This window comes from Engystomops pustulosus, chromosome 2, assembly GCF_040894005.1.
Source record: "Engystomops pustulosus chromosome 2, aEngPut4.maternal, whole genome shotgun sequence".
NCBI lineage: Eukaryota > Metazoa > Chordata > Amphibia > Anura > Leptodactylidae > Engystomops > Engystomops pustulosus.
In genome coordinates this window covers 73,503,823-73,527,331 of record NC_092412.1, presented here as the reverse complement: position 1 = coordinate 73,527,331, position 23,509 = coordinate 73,503,823, and positions in this window count along the sequence as shown.

Below are 23,509 nucleotides of genomic sequence, written 5' to 3'. Positions count from 1 at the left end.
TTCCCAGTTATTAGACTACAAGTAAAAATGGCAGAAATTGGAAGTCTTGAATACTGTATATTGTTATCCCAGACCTTACAATTCAACTTACCCCTTCTTCAGTTCATCCAAAATATAAAGGTTTTATATCTTTCAAACACTGCCAATTAAAATATCACATTTTTTAAAATAATAAACCATATTTTTTAAAACAAACCTACATCTGGCATAATAAACTGGCAAGGATCCCTAAAAGATCTATTATTTTGTCCTTACATGACTGTCTGACATGTTCTACTCCTATGTAACTACACATCTAGTTGTAGACTGGCACAGGTATTCAGAAATAAAATTATGTATGGAAGCTCAAGCAATACCAATATCTCTAAATGTAACATGGCAGGGCAGTATCTAGGTACTTTGCTTTACTGGGTGAATCTCAACCCCACCCCTTTCCTTCCCGAGATCATTAAGATACATACAATGCAGCCTGATTTTAGCATAAACAGCTCCCCCACCAAATTAAAAAAATATTAATTAAAAATTAGAACATATACAGTGTCCCCATCAATTAAAGTGTACAGTGTTTTTGAAATTATAATATTTTGCCTGTGATTAATTAATGTAATAGCATTAACACATATATTTCATCAGAACAAAGCTTACTACATTCATACTCCAGTATGGAGTTCCATGCATAAGTACAGTATAGGAGCCATGCTTTGTATAGAAACATAGTACCAGGACTAATTCCTCTTCCAATTTCTATGTAATAAATATTTTCTCAATCCAAAAAATGTATTTATTTCTGTATATAAAACCAATAATAAATAATAATAATAATAATAATAATATTCATCATTTGCATTTAAAATGGGGCTCAGCATATGATATTTTCCTTATTTTGATATATATATATATATATATATATATATATATATATAGTGCCTTGTGAAAGTATTCATCCTTTAACTTTTGCACCTTTTGGCACATTTTAGGTCTCAAAAATAAAGATGTTGGGGGATATTTATTATACGCCGGCGTGTGATAGCCCTGCCGCTGCTTACAGCCTCTTAAATTCTTAATGTATCCTATAGGGTGCTGCGCAGCATTTATTTCTATTGCAGGCAAATAAATGCAGCCGTCAACTTATCACATGTGAAAAGTCACTGGTGTGAAGGTGGCGGATTGGACTAAATAATTGCAAGTCCTAGCCATAAGCTAGCATTTGTGATTATTTCAGTGCTTCTATCAGAGGCCCTGATAAATATGTCCCGTAGAGTTGCAATTTTTTGGTGAAGAATCAACAACCGGTGGGACACAAATGTGATGTAGAATAACATTTATTGGATATATTGAACTTTTGTAAAAGATAATAAACTAAAAGTGGGGCGTGCAATATTATTCAGCCCCTTTACTTTCAGAGCAGCTAACTCACTCCAGAAGTGCAGATCTCTGAATCCAATGTTGTCCTGAATGACTGATGATGATGAATATATATATATATATATATATATATATATATATATATATCTGTGTGAATTCAAGTCTCAGTATAAATACACCTGCTCTGTGATAGTCCCAGGGTTCTGTTGTGAAGAGCAGAGAGCATCATGAAGACAAACGTCAGAGATACTGTTGTGGAGAAGTTTAATGCCGGATTTGGATACAAAAAGAAAACCCAAGGAGCACTGTGCAAGCAACCATTTTGAAATAGAAGGAGAGCCAGACCACTGCAAATCTACCAAATCCCGGCCGCCCCTCTTCAATGATCAGAGAAGACTGATCAGAGAAGCAGCCAAGAGGCTTAGGATCACTCTGGATGAACTGCAGAGATCTACAGCTGAGGTGGGAGAGTCTGTCCATAGGAAACACATTTCTCAAAGATAGACATAAAAAGTCTTGTTTAAAGTTTGCCTCAAGCCACCTAGGAGCCAGACCAAACATGTTGGAGAAGGTGCTCTGGTTAGATGAAACCAAGCTGCTCTCCATCCACCCTCACAGAGCTCGTGTTGTTATCCAAGGAAGAATGGGCAAGAATTTTAGTCTCTGAGACATAATCCAAGCGACTTTCAGCTGTAATCAAGGTAAAGGATGCCGCTACAAAGTATTAACCTAAGGGGGCCAAATGATGTTGCACGCCCCACATTTTAGATTATTTTTTTTTACAAAAGTCTTAAATATCCATAAGTTTTGTTTAGACTTCACAATTGTGTCCCACTCGTCGTTGATTCACCACCAAAAAATTACAATTTTATATCTTTATGTTTGAAGCCTGAAGTCTGGCAAAAAGTAGAAACTAGAGATGAGCGAACATGCTCGTCCGAGCTTGATGCTCGGTCGAGCATTAGGGTACTCGAAACTGCTCGTTACTCGGACGAATACTTCGCCCGCTCGAGAAAATGGCAGCTCCCGCCGTTTTGCTTTTTGGCGGCCAGAAACAGAGCCAATCACAAGCCAGGAGACTCTGCACTCCACCCAGCATGACGTGGTACCCTTACACGTCGATAGCAGTGGTTGGCTGGCCAGATCAGGTGACCCTGGGATAGACTAGCCGCTGGCCGCGCTGCTCGGATCATTCTGTCTCTGGATGCCGCTAGGGAGAGAGCTGCTGCTGCTCAGGGAAAGCGTTAGGGTGTTCTATTAGCTTACTGTTAGGCAGGAGTGATTCTCAAAGAACCCAACAGCCCTTCTTAGGGCTACAATAACGTTCTACTTTTTTTATTTTAATTTGCATCTTTTACCATTTTGTGAGGAATTAGCAGGGGGACTTGCTACCGTTGTGTTTAGCTCTTAGTGGCACACATATCCATAGCAAAGACCGAAGTGGGAAAATTCAGTAGGGGTTGGATTTCTATTAGGCAATAACTCAGTGTCATCTCATCTGGCATAGTAGTGTGCTTCCTTTGATACTTGGCTAGAAAATAGCCATAGGAGAATACAAACAGCTTCTTGAAGCCTACAGTAGCGTTCTATATATTTGATTTCTGGTTGATCTGCTGGTGGCTGTAGTTTCTGCAGTGCATGTACTTGCCAATTCTGAGCAATTTGTAGTGAGACTTGCGACCGCTGTGTTCTGCGCTTAGTGGCGCACATATCCATAGCAAAGGCTGAAGTGGCAAAATTCAGTAGGGGTTGGATTTCTATTAGGCAATAACTCAGTGTCATCTCATCTGGCATAGTACTGTGCTTCCTTTGATACTTGGCTAGAAAATAGCCATAGGAGAATACAAACAGCTTCTTGAAGCCTACAGTAGCGTTCTATATATTTGATTTCTGGTTGATCTGCTGGTGGCTGTAGTTTCTGCAGTGCATGTACTTGCCAATTCTGAGCAATTTGTAGTGAGACTTGCGACCGCTGTGTTCTGCGCTTAGTGGCGCACATATCCATAGCAAAGGCTGAAGTGGCAAAATTAAGTAGGGGTTGGATTTCTATTAGGCAATAACTCAGTGTCATCTCATCTGGCATAGTACTGTGCTTCCTTTGATACTTGGCTAGAAAATAGCCATAGGAGAATACAAACAGCTTCTTGAAGCCTACAGTAGCGTTCTATATATTTGATTTCTGGTTGATCTGCTGGTGGCTGTAGTTTCTGCAGTGCATGTACTTGCCAATTCTGAGCAATTTGTAGTGAGACTTGCGACCGCTGTGTTCTGCGCTTAGTGGCGCACATATCCATAGCAAAGGCTGAAGTGGCAAAATTCAGTAGGGGTTGGATTTCTATTAGGCAATAACTCAGTGTCATCTCATCTGGCATAGTACTGTGCTTCCTTTGATACTTGGCTAGAAAATAGCCATAGGAGAATACAAACAGCTTCTTGAAGCCTACAGTAGCGTTCTATATATTTGATTTCTGGTTGATCTGCTGGTGGCTGTAGTTTCTGCAGTGCATGTACTTGCCAATTCTGAGCAATTTGTAGTGAGACTTGCGACCGCTGTGTTCTGCGCTTAGTGGCGCACATATCCATAGCAAAGGCTGAAGTGGCAAAATTCAGTAGGGGTTGGATTTCTATTAGGCAATAACTCAGTGTCATCTCATCTGGCATAGTACTGTGCTTCCTTTGATACTTGGCTAGAAAATAGCCATAGGAGAATACAAACAGCTTCTTGAAGCCTACAGTAGCGTTCTATATATTTGATTTCTGGTTGATCTGCTGGTGGCTGTAGTTTCTGCAGTGCATGTACTTGCCAATTCTGAGCAATTTGTAGTGGGACTTGCGACCGCTGTGTTCTGCGCTTAGTGGCGCACATATCCATAGCAAAGGCCGAAGTGGCAAAATTCAGTAGGGGTTGGATTTCTATTAGGCAATAACTCAGTGTCATCTCATCCGGCATAGTACTGTGCTTCCTTTGATACTTGGCTAGAAAATAGCCATAGGAGAATACAAACAGCTTCTTGATCTTGAAGCCTACAGTAGCGTTCTATATATTTGATTTCTGGTTGATCTGCTGGTGGCTGTAGTTTCTGCAGTGCATGTACTTGCCAATTCTGAGCAATTTGTAGTGGGACTTGCGACCGCTGTGTTCTGCGCTTAGTGGCGCACATATCCATAGCAAAGGCCGAAGTGGCAAAATTCAGTAGGGGTTGGATTTCTATTAGGCAATAACTCAGTGTCATCTCATCTGGCATAGTACTGTGCTTCCTTTGATACTTGGCTAGAAAATAGCCATAGCAATAGGATAGCATTGTTTGGTTTTAAAAACTCAAAAAAAAACAAAAAACACAAAAAAAAAAAAAAAAACACAAAAAAAAACAAAAAAAAGTAAAAAAAAAAATAAAGTTATAACTCTCATTTTAAAAATGTTTAACCCGAGGGCTAGGGGTAGAGGACGAGGGCGGGGACGTGGGCGTCCAACTACTGCAGGGGTCAGAGGCCGTGGTCCTGGGCGGGGTGAGACACCACCTGCTGATGAGGGAGCAGGGGAACGCCGCAGAGCTACACTCCCTAGGTTCATGTCTGAAGTTACTGGGACTCGTGGTAGAGCACTGTTGAGGCCAGAACAGTGCGAACAGGTGATGTCGTGGATTGCTGACAATGCTTCGAGCAATTTGTCCACCACCAGTCAGTCTTCCACGCAGTCCACCCATGTCACCGAAATCGCCACTCCTCCAGCTCCTGCACCTCAGCCTCCTCCCCCCCAGTCTGCCCCCTCCCAGGAAAATTTGGCATTTGAACCGGCATACTCTGAGGAACTGTTTTCTGGACCCTTCCCACAGTCACAAACCACTTGTCCGGTTGCTGCTGAGCAATTTTCCGATGCCCAGGTTTTCCACCAGTCACAGTCTGTGGGTGATGATGACCTTCTTGACGTAGTGGAAGTGTGTAAAGAGGTGTCCGACGATGAGGAGACACGGTTGTCAGACAGTGGGGAAGTTGTTGTCAGGGCAGGAAGTCCGAGGGGGGAGCAGACTGAGGGATCGGAGGATGATGAGGTGACAGACCCAAGCTGGGTTGAGAGGCCGGGTGAACACAGTGCTTCTGAGACGGAGGAGAGTCCTCGACCTGAACAGGTTGGAAGAGGCAGTGGTGGGGCCAGACGGAGAGGCAGGGCCAGAGCTGGTGCATCAGCGCCACTGTCAACTAGTGAAGCTCCCGTGGTGAGGGCTCTTGCGGCGAGGGCTAGATCTTCAGAAGTGTGGAGGTTCTTTAAGGAAACACCGGATGACCGACGGACTGTGGTGTGCAACATTTGCCAAACCAGGCTCAGCAGGGGTTCCACCACTACTAGCTTAACTACCACCAGTATGCGCAGGCATATGAATGCTAAGCACCCCACTCAGTGGCAACAAGCCCGTTCACCTCCGGCCGTGCACACCACTGCTCCTTCCCCTGTGTCAGCTGCTAGTCAGCCCCCTGCCCAGGACCCTGCCACAAAAACCCCATCGTCGCCTCCACGATCCTCCACAGCATCCACCAGCGTTCAGCTCTCCATACCCCAGACGCTGGAGCGGAAACGCAAATATAGTGCAACCCACCCGCACGCCCAAGCCCTTAATGTGCACATCTCCAGATTGCTTAGCCTGGAGATGCTGCCCTATAGGCTAGTAGAGACCGAGGCCTTTCGCAACCTCATGGCGGCGGCCGCCCCTCGGTATTCGGTCCCCAGCCGCCACTACTTTTCCCGATGTGCCGTCCCAGCCCTGCACCAGCACGTGTCAGACAACATCATCCGTGCCCTGACCAACGCCGTTTCTGACAAGGTCCACCTGACCACGGACACGTGGACGAGTGCTGCCGGGCAGGGCCACTATATATCGCTGACGGCACATTGGGTTAACTTGGTGGAGGCTGGGACCGAGTCTGACCCTGGGGCTGCTCATATACTGCCGACGCCGAGGATTGCGGGGCCTACCTCGGTCCAGGTGTTTCAGGCCTACTATGCCTCCTCCTCCTCCCACCCCTCCTCCACCTCCTCCTCCGAACTACCATCCGTGGGCACGGCGCCATCAGTCGGTAGCTCTAGGCACAGCAGCAGTGCCGTCGCTAAGCGACAGCAGGCGGTGCTCAAACTGCTGAGCCTAGGCGACAAAAGGCACACCGCCCAAGAGCTATTACAGGGCATCACGGCGCAGACTGATCTGTGGCTGGCACCGCTGAACCTCAAGCCGGGAATGGTTGTGTGTGACAACGGCCGTAACCTGGTGGCGGCTCTGCAACTCGGCAGACTGACACATGTGCCATGCCTGGCCCATGTGTTAAATCTGATAGTGCAGCGTTTCCTCAAGACATACCCCAATCTGTCTGATTTGCTCACGAAGGTGCGCCGCATCTGTGCGCATTTCAGGAAGTCCAGCCCAGATGCTGCCACTCTCAGGGCAGCGCAGCGCCGCCTCCAACTGCCCGCTCACCGACTGTTGTGCGACGTGCCCACGAGGTGGAATTCAACACTGACCATGTTATCCAGAGTTTACCAGCAGCGCAGAGCGATTGTAGACTGCCAGATGTCAACTTCCACCAGAACTGGTAGTCAGGTCAGTCAGCTTCCTCAAGTCTACAATGAGGAGTGGACGTGGATGTCTGATATCTGTCAGGTGCTGAGTAACTTTGAGGAGTCAACACAGATGGTCAGTGGCGATGCCGCCATCATCAGCCTCACCATCCCGCTGCTTGGCCTGTTGAAAAACTCTCTGGTCAGCATGAAGTCGGAAGCTTTGCGCTCGTCACAAGAGACGGGGGAAGAATATTCCCTTGTTGATAGCCAAAGCACCCTGAGGTCTGTTTCTCAGCGCATATCGGAGGAGGTGGAGGTGGAGGAGGATGAGGAGGAAGAGGAGGAGAATGTTGGCGAGACACAAGAGGGGACCATTGTTGAGTCCTTCACTGTTCAGCGTGTATGGGCAGAAGAAGAGGAGTTGGAGGAGTTGGAGGAGGAGGAAATGGACAGTCAGGCCAGTGAGGGGAGTGAATTCTTACGCGTTGGTACTCTGGCGCATATGGCAGATTTCATGCTAGGCTGCCTATCCCGTGACCCTCGCGTTCAAAGAATTTATTCCAGCACCGATTACTGGGTGTTCACTCTCCTGGACCCACGGTACAAGCAAAATCTTCCCACTCTCATCCCTGGAGAGGAAAGGAGTGTGAGAATGCATGAATACCAGCAGGCCCTGGTGCACAAGCTGAAACAGTATTTCCCTTCTGACAGCGCTAGCGGCAGAGTGCGTAGTTCTGCGGGACAAGTAGCGAGGGAGAGTAGGCGAGCAGGCAGCTTGTCCAGCACTGGCAAGGGTACGCTTTACAAGGCTTTTGCCAGCTTTATGTCACCCCAGCAAGACACTGTCACCTGTCCCCAGTCTCGGCAGAGTAGGGCTGATCTTTACAGAAAGATGGTGAGGGAGTACGTAGCTGACCATACCATCGTCCTAAATGATCACACAGCTCCCTACAACTACTGGGTTTCAAAGCTGGACATGTGGCACGAACTGGCGCTGTACGCCTTGGAGGTTCTTGCCTGCCCTGCCGCTAGCGTCTTGTCCGAGCGGGTTTTCAGTGCAGCTGGTGGCATCATCACCGATAAGCGTACACGCCTGTCGACTGACAGCGCTGACAGGCTGACGCTTATTAAAATGAATAAAGGCTGGATTTCTCAGAATTTCCAATCTCCACCAGGTGAAGGAAGCTCAACCTGAATAATTGATCCACTCCTCCTCCTCCTCCTCATTTTCCTCCTTCTCCTCCTCTTTGTACAGTAAAGCAGAGGAAACTGGCTATTTTTTGACAGGGCCCACTGGCTCTTGCTATAGTACTTCATGCATTTAATTTTTCTGGAGGGCCACCTACCCGGTCCTCTGTTTGAAACAATTTTTGTGGGTGCCACATACAGGCACTCAATCTATTCCATTTTACTGCAGGGCCACCTACCTGCTCCTCTGGTTTGAACAATTTTTGGGACTGCCACATACAGGCACTCAATCTATTCCATTTTACTGGAGGGCCACCTACCTGCTCCTCTGGTTTGAAACATTTTTGGGACTGCCACATACAGGCACTCAATCTATTCCATTTTACTGCAGGGCCACCTACCTGCTCCTCTGGTTTGAACAATTTTTGGGACTGCCACATACAGGCACTCAATCTATTCCATTTTACTGGAGGGCCACCTACCTGCTCCTCTGGTTTGAAACATTTTTGGGACTGCCACATACAGGCACTCAATCTATCCCATTTTACTGGAGGGCCACCTACCTGCTCCTCTGGTTTGAAAAATGTTTGGGACTGCCACATACAGGCACTATCCAAATTAAATTGTCTCCATAGCAGCCTCCACACGTTGTCTCCATTGCTACCTCCAAAAGTCGTCCATATAGCTGCCTCCATACATCGTCCCTTTATCAAACGAGGTGTGTCAGGCAGAAATTTGGGTTGTTTTCATGGATTCCACATCAAAGTTGTTAACTTTGTCGCCACCCTGCTGTGTTATCCACAAAATATACTGGCAAACTTTTACCATTTAGGGATATTATTTCAGCGCTTCTTGCGCATCTGTTTACATTCCCCTCACCCGGCATATCCTAAACTTATAAGAACGCTACTACACTTGATCTTATACAAAAGGTTCTTAGAAGTGCTGTTTGGGGAGTAGCCTAGAGACAGGGGCTTGGATTGGCGAAAGCTCGCCTGGCAGCGGAACGCCAGCTCCATGCGCATCATGCGCTTCTTGCGCATCTGTTTACATTCCCCTCACCCGCCATATCCCAAACTTATGAGAACGCTACTACACTTAACTTGGTGCAGGCTGGGACCGAGTCTGACCCTGGGGCTGGTCATATACTGCCGACGCAGAGAATTGCGGGGCCTACCTCGGTCCAGGTCTCAAAGGCCTACTATACCTCCTCCCACCCCTCCTCCACCTCCTCCTCCTCCGAATTACCATCCGTGGGCATGGCGCCATCAGTCGGTAGCTCTAGGCACAGCAGCAGTGCCGTCGCTAAGCGACAGCAGGCGGTGCTGAAACTGCTGAGCCTAGGCGATAAAAGGCACACCGCCCAAGAGCTATTACAGGGCATTCCACATCAAAGTTGTTAACTTTGTCGCCACCCTGCTGTGTAATCCCCAAAATATACTTGCAAACTTTTACCATTTAGGGATATTATTTCAGCGCTTCTTGCGCATCTGTTTACATTCCCCTCACCCGGCATATCCTAAACTTATAAGAACGCTACTACACTTGATCTTATACAAAAGGTTCTTAGAAGTGCTGTTTGGGGAGTAGCCTAGAGACAGGGGCTTGGATTGGCGAAAGCTCGCCTGGCAGCGGAGCGCCAGCTCCATGCCAAGATCCAACTAACATAGTTTTAACTGCAGCACCTTTAATCTACTACTAGTTCACTGCCTCCATACATGGTCCCCTTATCAAACGAGCTGTGTCAGGCAGAATTTTGGGTTGTTTTCATGGCTTCCATGTTAACTTTGTCGCCACCCTGCTGTGTAATCCACAAAATATACTGGCAAACTTTTATCATGTACCGATATTATTTGAGCGCTTCTTGCTCACCTCCTTTGGTTCCTCTCTGCCACCCATTGGTTTGAAGCCTGAGTCCATTTAGGGTATGTCGCCATGACACTCTCTAGCCTGCTGCCGCTGCCTCTGCATGCCGTCCCCTATAGTGTCAGGGTCAATTATTGGATGTTTTAGATGCTATCTAGCTTCATTCTGTCACTCTGTCATGGCCATGCTGTTGCCCATAATTTTGGCATAATGGTGCGATTATGCAGCCTCAGAGGCATCCATGCATGCTGCCCCTGCTGTTTCCTGTCCATTTCCGTGGTGTTTCCATCCTTTTCTGAGGTTCCCAGGTGTTTGGCCAAGCTTCCCTGTGCAGAGCCTTGGTCCCCTTGAAAAATGCTCGAGTCTCCCATTGACTTCAATGGGGTTCGTTATTCGAGACGAGCACTCGAGCATCGGGAAAAGTTCGTCTCGAATAACGAGTACCCGAGCATTTTAGTGTTCGCTCATCTCTAGTAGAAACGTTCAAGGGGGCTGAATACTTTCACACAGCGCTGTGCCGTTTTAGTCTTTTCACATAGGGATTGCCCACCTAGCATGAATTTATATGTGCCGTTAATTATTGAAAAGGATTAATTTAATTGAAATGTAGAATTAATTATACAACAGATTTTTTATATATTTCGAGGTCCTTGGGTTTAATTACAGAACGCTTAGTCCATAAAATAATAAAGTGAAATTTTGATTAATCTTAATTTTTTTTCATCAAGGTTAAAACCATAAAAATGATATTAAACCAGACAGTGTTGAACAAACATGTGACAATATATAAAATATTCCAAGAACCAAGCTACCCTGAGAATTACATTGCATATCACTAACTTTCCTTTTTAAAGTCTGTTCCCAATTGTAGTTTATTAACTTCTCTGTTTCCAGAGACTAAACCATGCATTCTAATAACTATTTTATTGATTAATTGTCTTACTTGTAGATCCCTGGACATCACATGGAATAAGTTCTGGATCTCTATTATATTTTTAACAGAAGACTTGTATAATAAAGATAAAGTCTACCAATTCAAATATGGAAATTTATATGGAAAAATTAAGAATTATTAAAGCCTTGTTCACTTTTTCAATTTTCGGTTCATTAGGAAAACAGTGGTAATTACATTTTACCTTCCTTACAGTAGTGATGAGCTGACCTGTGAAAATTAGAAAAATCCATTTGAGTCTGAGTTCGGTACCCAACCCAAACCAGGACCTGGCATGGTGCTTGCTCTGTTCAGGATTTTAACAGTTTAAATGTCACTGCTAGCATTTAACCCCTTAATGTCGAAGCCACTTTCCACCTTCCTGACAAGGCCCATTTTTTTCAAATCTGCCCTGTGTCACTATAAGTGGTCATAACCTTGGAACGCTTTAACATATCCAAGTGATTTTGAAATTGTTTTCTCGTGACACATTGTACTTCATGTTAGTTACAAAATTTTGGTGGTATGTTTTGCATTTATTTATGAGAAAATCAGATATTTGGTGAAAATTTGGAAAAATTCGCAATTTTCGCAATTCAAAATGTTCTACTTTTTCCACAAATGAGTCATAACACCAAAAAAACGTAATAACTAACATTCACCGAATGTTTACTATATGCCTCAGTGGATTTTTATGCATACTCTCATTTTTGTAGGATGTTATGGGGCTTTGAACGTCAGGTGCAATTTTTCACATTTTCATAAATAAAGCAAAATCCTGCTATTGAGGGACCTGCTCAGGTTTGAAGTCACTTTGAGAGGCCTAAATAAAAGTAAAACCCCATAAATTACTCCATTATATAAACTACACCCCTCAACGTACATAAAACAACTTTAATTGGTTTACAGGGGTTAAAACAAAATCGGATGCAATTTCGAAATTACCTTTTTTTGGCTAAATGAATGTGTTTTTCATAAAATGTACAAATTCTCAGTGGATAAAATACCAAAACGCTCCACTAAATTTGATACTCAATCCCTCCCGCGTATAACAATACCCCATATGTGGTGGTCACCTGCTGTATGAGCACACACCAGGGCATTGAGGGGGGAGCTGCGCCGTTCAGAGCAGATTATGCATTGTCACTTTATAATGGCTATACAATCTTAATTTTTTTGGCAATTTGGACATATAAGGGCTTATTTTTTTCGACATGAGATGCACTTTACAAATACTTCATTTTAGTGGGTCTGTAGCTTTTTGATGAGATTTTATTAACTCTTTAATGTATGGAGGAAAACAAAATTGTCAATTTTGGGTTTCTTTTTGTATATTTTGGGGGTAGTACATCATACACTAAACTCTATAAACACTATAATATTTTTACTCTATAGATCACTACAATTACGGTGATACCTCATTTATATAGTTTTTTATATATTTTAAAATTTTACAGGAAAAAAAACGAATATAAAGTAAATCTCATTTGATTTTTGCATCGCCATCGTTTCTGAGATATAAGCTAATTTAAGGCTTATTTTTTACGTGTTGAGTTGTCGTTTTCAGTGGTACCATTTTGGTGCACATAACTTTTGTTTGATCACTTTTTTGGAACATTTTTGTGAAGGGATTTTATGAAAATTTACATTTTTGGCGAATTTTTCAGGTTTTGTTTTTACGGCGTTCACCGTACGAGTCCAATCATTTTTCTGACTTATTGTAAAGATTGTTACGGACATGGCGATACCAAATATGGGGGGTTTTGGTGATTTTCCGTTTTTTTTTACTTTATTAGATATGTATAGGGAATGTTTGTGTTTAGGGGACTTTAACTTTATTTAATTAATTCTTTTTATTAAAAAGTGTGTTGATTTAGTGCTTTTAACTTTTTTTCTTTACTTTTACAGGTTAGCTTCTTCTTCACCTAATACAGTGTAATACAGATGGCAGGACCCGGCTCCCCGGCAGGAGATCGTGCAGCCCCAGGCACTGGCAATCCCGGGGCTGCGATCGGAGGCACTTACACCTCCCCCCCGGTAAGCGCCGCGGGATGGTCCGATTACAGTCAAATGCCCCTAACGCGCGTGTTAGGGGTTAACACCCGCGATCGTAGATTAGAGTTAGAGGTGGGTGTCGGCTATAATATATGCATAAGCATGACGTACTATTACTGCATTTAGCAGGAACGCCATGCAGTAATAGTAAGTCAAATGTCGGGAAGGGGTTAAATCACTGTGGTTGTCGCACCCAATATCATTCCTGGGGAGTAAATGGTGGTGCCCTATACCAATGGCAATCGTCAGCGGACCTGTGAAAATTTGAAAAATTAATTTGGGTCTGAGTTCGATATCTGAAGCAAACCTGGACCCAAACCCTCACTGGGTTTTAAATGTTTAACCCCTTAAGGATACAGACTTTTTTTTTTTCATTTTTTATTCCCAACCTTTTAAAACTTTTTTTCATTTTTCTGTGGACAGAGGACATATTTCTGTTTAACAAATTGCAGTAATGATTTGTATTTATTGTTCCATGCCTTGCAATGGGAAGCGGGAAAAAAATTTACTTCAAATGTGTCAAAATTGGTGAAAAAACGCTTTTGTGCTATTTTCTTGTGGCCTCAGTTTCTACGACTATCACAGTGCACTCCAAAACACCTTCACTTTATTCTTTTTTTTTGGTGTGATCATTACATTTTAAAAATTCAAAGGAAATAAACCATAAAAAAAATTAAGAAACCTAGAAATACTCACCAAGCGCCTTTTCATCTTGATCCCGGCGCTGTCGCTGCTAGTCTTGGCACGCTGGAATCACCTAGAAAAGAAACTTATATATAGCAGGACGGAGTGTGGGGACAAGATGTCTACCACTTTTGGCTGTTAATTGTGCACACCCCCGCACCTCCCTTTCCCATGCTGGGTTTGTTTTCTAGGTGATCCCAGCCTGTCAAGACTAGCGCCGGAATCAAGTTGAAAAGGAGTTGGGATGAGTATTTCTAGGTTTTTAATGTTTTTTTCATGGTTGATTTCCTTTAAAACCTTTTGTACGAAAATAAATATTTTAATTTTTACATTTGTGACGAAAAATTTTTCTTATGTTGGTGAACAGAGCTGTATGAGGTGTCATTGTTTTGTGAGATGAGCTGATGTTTTCATTGCTATCACTTTGAGGACTATATGACCTTTTAATCACTTTTAGTTAAATTATTAATGTTTCAAAATGGCAAAAAAGTGTCGTTTTAGACATTTCCCATTATGGGGTTCAATACTGGGAATAACTGTTATTATATTTTGATAGATGGGACATTTTGGGATATGGTGATATTTTTCTAAGGAAAGAATGGTGAGTTTATAATTATTTTTTCCTTTTTTTAAGACCCACTAAGGTAATTTAACCCCATGTTGTCTGATTTATCTTTCTATATACTGCCATACTGTAATGCCTTGTAAGCCAGTTTTAACAATTCATTTAGAAAATATGTGTTGTGTCTCAGCGCAAAATGCGCCATTCTTAATAAATTGCCTTACTTTTTTCTGCTTATTTATGCTGTAGTGAGCAGTGTATCTCAAAACCTTTCAACTCTGAAAGATAAGGACCAGATCTTTAACTCTTTCTATACCCTAGAGAAATTTTCTCTAAATGAGTCAGTTCTGTAATGAGATTAGACTATCCAGGCATTGTCTGTAAGAACCTTTCACACAGGCAGGATCTTATAGGCACTGGTCAGGCTATGCATCTGCATTGGCTAACAGTGATAGCACCCTGCAATACATAAGTATTGCAGGGTACTATAATGAACAAGCAATCAGATGATTGCTTGTTCATGTCCCATAGTGGGACCAGTAAAAAGTTTTTTTTTTAAGTAAGTAAAAATGTTTTAAAATAAAATAAATAACAAATGAATGAAAATGCCCACATCATATTGTATGTAACAACCCATAAAATAATACTTAACTATTACTGAAACCATAAGTTCAACACCGTACAAATAAAAATTGTAAAACTACAGAATGATACTACTATACAGTACAACACGCCCCCCCCCCCTCCAAAATAACAAGCCCTCCACCAGCGCCGCAGACAAAAAAATAAAACTGAACTAAGCATTAGGTTTTACTACTATATTGCAGTATATGGGGATTTTGGAACTGGAGGCAAATGGTTAGTAATCAGGCCAAATTACAAACCTGAAAGTCGAGAAGAGACACCTGGCTATCATAGCAACCTAACACCAACCCCTAGTGACCTCACCAGGGCTGAGGAGATGCAGGATGGCAGTATACACGTCTGTACCACCGAGTGCTGTTTGCTGCAATATTCAGCAGCCACCCTGTATGGTGAGAGCTCAATCCTTGAGTTCTATACCACCTTCACAACACATTGCTGTAATTACACATCACACAACGCAAAGGTGTTAAAAAATGCCAATGGATTTTTTAACGCTTATCTAATTCACAAAGTGGTGAAAAGTATAAAAAAAAAAATTAGACTACAATTTTAAAGCCACAACCACTTATCTCTTTCATAAATGATAAACGTGTGAAATTGTTTAGAATTTTTTGTGCAAGATTGACAAAAGTGCCAGTTATTAAAATTAAAATTGTTTTAATACTATTGTCAGGCTCCAGGAGTAGTGGACCCACTGGACCATCGAAGACGTTGACGTAAGCCGACATCTGGGACCGGATTCTAAGTGGCAAAAAAGAGAAAAATATATTTTCAGTTCAGCTCACCTTCATTATAGCATGAATAATACATAGATGCACGGACACCTGGGTTGAGGCACCAGTTAGCAGTAAAGATAGCAGGAGAAAAGGAAAGATTGTTTAGCTTCCAACGTCATGCAGGTAAATGGCCTAATGTAAGTGCAGAGTATTTAAGCATAGGAAAGATAGACACGTGGTGCAACGAAAAAGAGGCTTCCGACGTGGAAATAGACAAATACTGTAAAAATAACACAATATGAAAGAAAAAGACTACTAATAAAGTAACATAAGATCACTTTTGTAGTTTAGACCATATGGAAACCTACTTTGGAGGGTTAGGATCCAGAAGGCTTCATGCGAACGCAGTAACCTGGTCCAGTCCCCTTCTCGAGGGGGGCGGGGCACATGTTCTATGGGAATCACAGACAAATGAGAGACATCGCACCTATGGACCTCTAAAAAATGTTAAGAAAGACCAGACAGGCCTGAGGATAGTGTAAGCCCTCTTTTGGTAGAACCAGCGATGTGCTCGTCAATTCTCTTTTTGAGCGATCTTATGGTGCAGCCTACCTTTCGAACTTTACAGATTGTGCAAGTGGCCAGATAACCCACCTGATCGCTTGAACAGTTCAAGTGAGTATGTATATGAAAAAGTTTTTTGGTAACAAAAAGTATTTACATTAATTACAACAAGATTGACCACATATAGCACTGCCTTTATAACTTAACCAAGAAGTAGTGGCATTGATTTGGGAAACAAACAGGTTGGGGGCTACTATTTTGTTATAAAATGGGCAGATGTTTTCTTATGAGGCGGATGACATCACGATATTGAGGGCTGTATGTGGTCCTAAAGGTAATAGGACCAGGAATGGTAGCATGATTTTTCTTTTTGTTAGATTTAGAATACAGTATGTCCTGTCTGATTTTCTTAACAAGAGAAGAAGAAATTTGGTTAAGAGACTTTTTCTCGTAGCCCTAAATTTTAATCTTTCAGTTATATGTCCCACAGTATGTTTGTACAGATTGTCGTTTGAACATATGCGTTTGGCCTGTATTCACCTTTAGTTAAATTGTATATTACACAAGGGGATGGCATGAGGTGGCATAAAGTAAAGTGTTGCCCGCTGTGAGTTTTCTGTACAAATTAGGAGGTATGAGGCCAGTGTCTACATCACCTGATAGCTCAACATCTAAGAAGGGGATGAACATACCGGAAAAGGAAAATGTAAAATGAAGATTAAAATCATTATGGTTGAGGTAAGCAATAAATTGGGATATGTCACAGTGTGAATCTGTCCAAATAATCAGGCAGTCACAAATATAAAGACCGTACCATTTTGCACATCTAAGAGAGGGATATTTAACACTGTAGACATATAATTCCTCAAACTAGACCATGTAGAGATTGGCCAATGTGGGGGAAACTTAGAGCCCATGGGGCAACCTTGGCATTGGAAAAATTTCATGTTGTCAAAAATAAAAAATTGTCAATAAGCAAAAAAAATAAAAAAAAGCATCAGCAATATACGCTAATGCATCAGAAAAATTGCTATATTTAGGCAGGTGAAAAAAAATTGCTTGTATAGGAAGATGATGAGGTATGACAGTATAGAGTGAGGAAACATCATAGGTAATCCAGATATCATGTTCAGAGCATTTCATTTTTTCCATGGTTTTCAGAACCTCAAAACTGTCTTTAATAAAACAAGGGATATGTCTTACAAATGGTTGGAGTATGTTATCTACCCAAGCGGACAATTTTTCAAGTAAGTTATTACCAGCAACAATGGGTCTAAAACTAGGAGAAAACAAACCTTTATGAGTTTTAGGTTACATATATAAAATGCAGGTGTTAGGAAAATCTGGTATGAGATCCTGTAAACTAGAATCTCTGAATGTACCCAAAGTTATGCCCTCACAAATGATTTTTTCTAGCTTATCCCTAACTATAGAAGTAGGATTGGCATTTCTTTGTACACATTAGTATCTCCAAGCAAAGTCATGGTTTCACGTTAATATAAGGATTTATCGAGAACAACAATGGAGCCCCCCTTGTCTGATGCACGTACAATGGTATAAGGATTTTTTTTAAGTTCCTTAAACAAGCGGAATTCATTTCTGGTTAAATTTTTGTTAGCTGTATGAGACTCATTCTTGCAGAGACTAGAGAGATCCCGTCCTACCAGGGTTTGAAACTGATAGATAGCCGGGACACGAGCATTCACAGGGTAGAAGTAGGGGTTGGAAGATTGTATAAATCCAGATGCTTGGTTAAGAGGATAACTTGAATCACAGTCAATATTTTGCAAAGGAACGAGTTGTGTTCAGAAATTACTTGTGTATTGTTTTTGTGATCTATGTTTTCTTGCCCCTCTGCTTCTGAGCCATCTCCTTTTTTGTAGTTTTTTGACTATTTAACAGTGGGATTCCCATTTTTGGCTTGTTTTACTTTAGTTTTATTAGTATTTGAAGTATTATTCGATGCGTTATTGGACTCATAATCAGAAAAATCAGTATTAATATCAGTTGTGTCACAATCGGAGGAGCTGAAAGTAACATGTGGTTGGTAGTTCACATTGTTGCATTTTTTTAGGATAGATCTGGGTGTCCTATTGGTTTTGTTTCTCCAGGTGTAAACTAGGTACAATTGGTAGTCTCATAGATCCATTGTGAATTTATTCTTTTTAGTTGTAGTACTAAGTGGCACCCGGTTTTCATCAGAGCCAGCTGCAAAGCGGGTTGGACTTGTTGCTGCGTGGTACCACAGGTCATTCCACAAGTGTGACTTTGTTTGCGGTGGCAGCCAAGGAGAGGCGCAGAAACATTGAGCAGAATTGTGGTCAGGGACAGGCAGGAAGTCAGGACAGGTAGCAAGGGATCAAATTCGGGGACGAAGCAACAAGTCAGGGCAGACGGAACAGGATCAAAGTCAAACATGAAACCGGGGTCACGACTGGAAATCACACTAAGACTGCCTAGTTAATGGCACTAGGCAGGAAGATCCGGCAGGCTGTGCTAGGAGAGGCTGGAATATAAATGATTCTGGGAAGTGGCCAGTACCAATTAACGGTGCGCTGGCCCTTTAAATCTTCTGAAGCCGGCATGTGCGCACACCCTAGGAGATGGGAATGTGCGTGCATGGCCGCCAGACCAGAGGCAGGAACGAGGATGGGGGAGTATGGACTGCGGGTCACTGGAGCACCCCTGACAACTATTAGTAAAATTTCACATACTGCATGATTTAATGCACTTTGAATCTATCCTTTCAATATTACACCATTATTATTATTATTATTTTTTTTTAATAATGAATTAAAATGTGATCTATAGGTTTCTACAATTTAAAAGATGTAATATGTGGTCAGTAGTATCAAAATATATTTGATTACTCCCTAATTGCTATCCTTGAAAGTTCTGTGCCTTTTGATATTTAAATCAGCTCCTTCATCTCCTTTGTACATGAGTGAGTTAAGGCAAGGTGAATAAAGGATGTCATGAAGTCAGCAGGGGTACATGGCTGACAAGTTCTACAAGCCAAATGTACTCATGAAAGTTGAATCCTCAAAGATAGGAATAAAATAATATCCACGGGAAATGCTGACAATCAAACATCACTCATCGTATCATACCTTGTTCTTAATCAAAGTAATGTCTGTTAAATTGAATATAGAGAACAAGTAAAGATTCTTACTAGAATAAGGTCAATTGGCATGTTCACATTGTTTGTCAAAATGAGTTCATGAAAGTGAAATTTATATTACATTAGCATTTTAAATTGATAAATTAAATAACAGTTGTTTGCTTAAAGCATGAGTCTAGCTCATTTATGTTAAATAATCACTAATGTTTCAACAACATTTTGTAGTTAAATGGTACAGGCAAATATAAGAACGTTATAACATATGTTATTAGAAAAAATGTGTGCTTGCCGAGTTGATGGTCTTTTCCTGTCCCTACCTCCTCCTTGTTAAACTGTTATCAACTCTTAAATGTCTGCCAAATCGATCCTGGTCTTCAGGTTGGATTTCGGCATACAGAAGTATTACATTATGGATCTACATGAAGGTAGAGTATGGAGTAGAGGTCAAGGAGAAGGAGAAGGGGTCAAGTGAGAGCAATTGAGAAACTAAGACCATGGGACAGGCACCCAGAAGCAGCTTCTAGTGAGTGTTTTACCCCTTTCAGACCAAGCCCAATATTTTAAATCTGCCCTGTGCCACCATTTTATCTTATTGTACGGGTCGTTATAGACATGATTATACCAATTATGTCGTGTTTTTTGGTGATTTTTCACTTTTATTAATATAAAATTAGATTTTTTTGGTGTGATGGGTATTAGGGGATTTTGATTCATTTTAAATTTTTTTTTAATTTCCATTTTTTTAAAAAAAACTTTTTTTGACTGTTTTACTTTGTCCCATTGTAGGACATGGACCATTTGATCACTTGTTCAATGTAATATACTGCAATACTAATTTTGCATTCTGCATTCTAGGCTGACCGGAGCCTTGTTAGCCCATTTCCCAAGACAGTCATGGAAGCATTTGACACTACCGTGCTCTGCGGTACTGCCCCATAGACTTTGCTATAGAGTTAAAGAGCCGTTAGTGTTGTAAGTACAGGACCTCATCTGTCACACACATCCGACCTCCTACAGTGATTGCACAGACTCAGCATCTGAGACGTACATGTGGCAATAGACCGCATTTTCTCGATATACATGTATGTCATAATGCACTACGGAGTTACCTTTATTACAGGGGCAAGATTATATCAATACTGTTCATATGAAAGCTTTTCTATAATGTTTGATATTATAAAGCTAGTCTACTGACACCATCACCGAGTAAACAATGAATTAGAGGTAGAGTCTGCAGAGCTGATGTTTAGAGGTTCAAAATAGTCTAATGCCACACGTGGCAACTTTTCCTAAATTGGAAAGGCTAAGTAATTTTAAGTGAACCAGTCATCTGGTTTCGACTATTAAACCTACTGACATATTCCCACAGTACTATACTAAATTCTGTCCATACTGTTTCTAGCTAAAAAAAAATCCTTATTTCCAATTGACAGAAAATCAACTTAACCTAGAAGTTACGGTGAGTCAGACAGGGCATGTGTTAGTTGTGCGGGTCACTCTGTGACTCAGCCCATGCCTCTAGTAGTTCCCTCATTCCCTCTCCCCTCATCCGATGTCATTCAATGAGCAGGGAGAAGCCGCACATGCGCAGTAAGATTTATGCAACCGATGAAGGATCCGCTCCGGGTCCGAAACGCGTTTTGCTTTTATAGTTTTATATACTAAATAAATCCTTTTATGTACCGCGCCGGGTCCTACTTCTGTTGTATCCACAGAAGGTGTCATCATCACCTTTCCAGAAACTCCAGGAAAAGTGCATCTATCTACTATGCGCAGTAAGATGACTTAGGACCCGAACCCAGTCCGCTGCTCACTGCACATGAATAGAACCTACTGTACATGAAGTATACAATTATGTGTCTGAATCACTACTGATATTAGCTTCCACAAAGTCAAGTAAAATAATAACCAAAAATGTGCTAGATGTAAGTGATCTCATTAAAGAAACTATAAACCTTTACGCTAGTAAGGATCTACTGAAGTCTTACTGTACAACAAACACATAAGTAAAGAAAAGTCACATGACCTAGTCACTAAACCTGCCTAGTTTAAAGGAGTTAGACATTAAATCACAATCTTTAGCTTGTGAATAAATTATACTTTAAACATTATGGGAGGGATGCCTTATTTTACGTAGAACCATCAGGTCCTGGATAACACTTTTAACCTAACTTAATAGAGATGAGCGAATCTGTGCATAACAGCTTCTGCAGCATTCTGCTGATGGCCATATTTCCTACTATGGAACAGTAAATTCCTTGACTAGGATAGTGTGGGCAGAAATAGGAATTTGTATTAAAAGATTTCAATACTATATTGACTTCTAGATATGGAACGCAGACCTATAATAAGAAATTCGCCCTTTGGCAAAATTGCTGGTTAGATGAATTTTCTCAGTTGTACTCATCTTCACAATTCAAGGACAAACATATCTGACTGTATAAAAAGTGACTTATAATACATTTTCTCCAAATTTTGTTTCATTTAAACTGTAAATTGGATTTAATAATGGTACATAACTGTAAATATAATTTCTTATAATGTCTTCCAATTCATCATTCTGCTATTATGTTCATGATGTTAATGGATCACCACACATTATAGAAAAGCCCACTTATCGATGGGTCATATTTAAGAGGAAGGGAGCAAGTCAAAGACAGATCCCATGTAGTCAGATGAAAGATTTATCAACAATATTAATTTTACATAAGCCATTTTGGTGAATTGATAAGGATAAGTGGCTATTTTATGTTACTTGGGAATGAGTTTCAGGATCACCGCTTAAACCCTTTGAAGTGTGAAAGTGTCTATCTAGATTGTTGCATTTTATATTTTTCCTCTTCCTCAAAAGGTCATTGAGCAGCATGAAATGCCTCAAAGGCTTTTTTGTGTATGAATGAGCTAACACTTAGACAGTAACCTGTATTAAAGGTAGGTTATCATCAGCATGGCAAATTTATAGTAATTGACATTGTAACTATATATTTTCAGACAGTAGAGTGGCTACATGTATCACTTATTTCATTGCTTGTTCATGTAACTCCATGGGTGTAATATGGCAGTGGAATGTGATTCAATTAAAATGATCGTAAAGTTCTATATATACGCCTCGTATACATTCATGACGTTACAACATGGTGATGTGCTGAGCTCTGTGCCTTGTATCTATAGTAATAGCTCCTCACTATGATAGTAGCAGCCTATATACCCAACTTGCAGCAATTTTCTATGGCAATGTAGCACAGCATTCCTTCTGGAATATGGCAAATCAGGTTAATGAGTATCTTATTCTGCCTAGAACTCATTATTACTTCAGAAAGTAAACTCCCTGCTGTAAGGGTACAAGAATAAAAGTTGAGCTGGTTTCAGAAACAACTTGGTGTATCTGTGATTACTGCCGAGCTCGACTTCCATTGAATTCGACTCCTCTTCATTATACTGACCAGTCCCCCTTGTGGACCACCCTAACAACTGCAATGAAGTCCCTAACTTCACATGTCACATGTCACATGTAACTATCTAATGAACATCTGACATTTGGCCAAGACTCTTGAGCTCCACAATCTCCATACTCCCTGGACATCCCTCTATTGACACTATATATATGTAATGTCAAAGTTTCATCTGAAATTAGCATTACACTTAAAGTTTAGGGGTAGAATGGAGAATCTGCTGTTTTGATTAAGTTAGAATGTGAAGTGTGGTCTGACTCTGTCAATTACATAAATGTTTTTTGAAGGGATTATATTGTAGTCTTTCATGCATCAGGGACATAACAAGGAGAAAATGGGCTCCATATCAGACCTCTGAATGGGGCTCCCCCTTACCCTTACAAAAATTTTGTCTTGCAGTATTTTACTAACATCTCTTTGATTTTGTGTCACCTGCACATCTAATAATCCTGTTACTTGTCTTCATATACACTGTGCAAATACTGCTCCTAATAGCCTGTTACAGAGACATATCAGGATTTCTCTTTAGAGAATCTAAATATTTATGTGAAATTTGTAAACCTGCTTCATGTTCGTAAATGTCAATTTTAGCAATTTAGTCTACATAGGATATAATGTATTGCTATGCACAGGTATTGAAATTGCAGATAAAATCTTATTTTTGTCATTTTTCTATTGCCTTTTTTAAGTAAATATTTATACTCTCTCTCTTTCCTATTATGAATCAATCCACTTATTTTCAATCTATTTTGTGACATTTTCTTTAAAAAAAAAAGCAAAATTTTCTATAATTAAACAGTATAATCCAAGTA